The sequence below is a fragment of the Propithecus coquereli genome, unplaced genomic scaffold (genome assembly GCF_000956105.1).
Source record: "Propithecus coquereli isolate 6110/MARCELLA unplaced genomic scaffold, Pcoq_1.0 Scaffold101, whole genome shotgun sequence".
NCBI classification, from domain to species: domain Eukaryota; kingdom Metazoa; phylum Chordata; class Mammalia; order Primates; family Indriidae; genus Propithecus; species Propithecus coquereli.
The window spans coordinates 1615397-1618389 of record NW_012133970.1 but is presented as its reverse complement, the minus strand read 5'-3'; positions in this window follow the sequence as shown (position 1 = coordinate 1618389).

Genomic DNA, 2993 nt, shown 5'->3' with positions numbered 1-2993 from the left:
CAGAAAAGCACCAGCAACAAACTTGCAGAATGGGTGTCAGCAACTTGGAAGAAAACAATAGTAGAACACTTTTTCCCCCGGAAATCATCAATGTTCTGAAAGACAAAAAGAATAATATTATATGGGAAACCCAGAACATGTTCACTGAGTCACAAGGTAATTCAGAAGAGTCAGATCCCAAATGTGAAGATGTTTTAGAAACACTTTAACCAACTTATTTATTTCATTTTAATGTTCTTTGTAACGTACGTACAAGCGTGATATGTGATAAAAATCCATTTCTAAATAAGTCTCAAAGAGGTCTTCAATAATTAAAAAACATAAATTCTAAATGCTAATTTATCTTGTGTTATAATTTAATTGGCAGTGTTTTGTTCTTTCTTAGTGGTGCATAAAATGTGGGTGCATCTCATAGTCAATGATATTTCAGATTAGATGAAATACAGAAATTCTACATCTCAAACACTATCAGAGTACCATACTATGAGGTGCAAAAATGCTAATTTATTAGGCATTAATATATTTATCAACAAATTTTTACTGATCATTTACTACATACATGCCAGGTGCTGGATGCTGGATATAAAATGGTCAATGAGACAGAGACAGTCCTCATTCTCATTGAGTTTAATCACTAGATAGGACAGAAGTTCCCAAATTGGTCCCTCAGAATTAGCTCCTCAAGATACTCCATGAAAAATCAATCTCCACGAAAAGCTAATCTGGTCAGATTAGTTTGAGATACGTTGCATACTAAATTCACCTCTTCACAATGTACATTATCACATTACAAGCTTTTAAATAAACCTGTGGTAGGCCAGGCATGGTGGCTCATGCCTATAATCCTAGCACTCTGAGAGGCCAAGGCAGGAGGATCACTTGAGCTCAGGAGTTTCAGATCAGCCTGAGCAAGAGTGAGACCCCGTCTCTACTAAAAATAGAAAGAAAAAAAATTAGCTGGGTGTACTGGCCTGTTCCTGTAGTCCCAGCCACTTGGGAGGCTGAGGCAGGAGGATTGTTTGAGCCCAGGAGTTTGAGGTTGCTGTGAGCTAGGCTGACGCCATGGGACTCTAGCCTGGGCAACAGGCTCTGTCTCAGAAAGACAAACAAACAAAAAATTTAAATAAACCTTTGGTAAAGAAGCTTGCTTAATTTTGTTTCACCCTATATATTCCAAAATTATTAATGATGTAAACCAGGAGTCGGAATTATGATACATAATATAAAAAGAGCTCCTACAAATTTATTGGAAAAAGACAAACAACATGGGCAAAAGACATCAGTAGGCAACTCACAAGAGAAATTGGTTAATGATCAGTACATCTGAAAAACAATGCTCAACCTCATTTATAATTAAGAAATACAAATTAAAACAATGAGAGAGCAGATTTTTGCTCATCTGATTGGTAAAAATGGAAAAAGATTAATGATAAACAGCGTCGTGAAGATGTAGGGAAGAAGATGCTCCCATTCACTGTCGCTTTGAGTGTGAAGTGTATCAGTGTTTTAAGAGATTGATTTGGCAATATCTACCAATTTTACTTCTATGAATTTATCCTACAGAAATACTTGCACAGGTGCCCAAAGATTTATGTACAAAGAATGCCCACTGCATTATTGCTTGAACAGTGAAAAACTGGAAAGAACTCAAATGTCCATCATTTGGGCATTTAATAAACTATATTACATCCACACAAAGGTCTACCATGAAGCCATTATAAAGATAAGAGAGTTCTAATTGAAGATGTCTGACTAAAGATATGTGCTTATCTCCCTCTCTTTCAACATCCCATTAAAATGGTAATAAAGGAATAAGCCCTTAACGGTGAAGAAAATGGGCTTAACAAATTTCTGGAAGATTGGAAGTGTGTCAGCTGATGAAATAGAATGGAACAAGCCAATGTGCCTGGTAGAATCCCAGAGAGGCTCCTGTTTCAGAGCTGGCAAGTACTCAAGGTCAAAATAAGAAGGAAGTCTGAAAACTAGGGGGTGAATTGAAAGCCTATCTATGAAACAAATGCTTTCAATGGCTCCCCAAGATCCACCCATCAGACCCATATTTAGCATAGTTAACCCAATCTTTACCTCTTAGCCGAGAGAGAGAGAGAGAGAGAGAGAGAGAGAAAGAAAAAAAAAAAGAAAAAAGAAAACTGGAAGACTCAATAGAAACAGAATAAACCACCTGAAGAAAACTAAAGGGAAGTGTAGTTGCTGGTGCCCCAGAGCAAATGAAAATTCTTCTTAATCTGGCATTTGGGGTCCTCCAGCCTAAAGGCAGCTTCCCTAACCCAAGTCTAAAGAGAAGGGTACTGGTCACCAGCCCTGACCACAAGGCAACTCTACACAGCTGTCCTAGTCTGATCTCCTATTCAGAGGAAAGACCCAGTGAGAAAATGGATGTACATACATCAAGTAGAAGAACCTGTATTAACTCCCTATTCTTTCATTTTTAAATACGAATAGAGAATCACGGACCACCAGAAGTATGGAGAAGAGTACCATGTAAAAAGAAAGGATCGAGCAGGGTGGCATGTGCCTGCCTGTAGTTCCAGCTACTCAGGAGGGCGAGGTGGGAAGATTGCTTGAGCCCGGGAGTTCCAAGTCCAGCCTGGGTAACACAGTGAGACCTCATCTCTAAAAAAATATAAGTAATATTTTTTTAAAAGGCCAAGATAAGCAAGCCAAATTAACCCCAGAGGCAACCAGAGATACTTCAGAGAAGAGAAGATTGTAAGGGCCAACTAAGATCAAAGGAGAGGGGGAAGACCCAAACTTAGATACTATACCATTTTACACTATCAGGAGTAAAGAGAAAAGTGTAACTGTTTCCAGAAAGGAAAAGTAAGTTACCCATAAAGAAACAAAAAGCAGATTTCTCATTAGCAACACTGGATGCTAGAACACTTTAAAATTCTGAGGGAAAATTATACTGAAGTTAAAATTAAAACCCCAGGCCGGGCACGGTGGCTCACGCCTGTAATCCTAGCACTCTG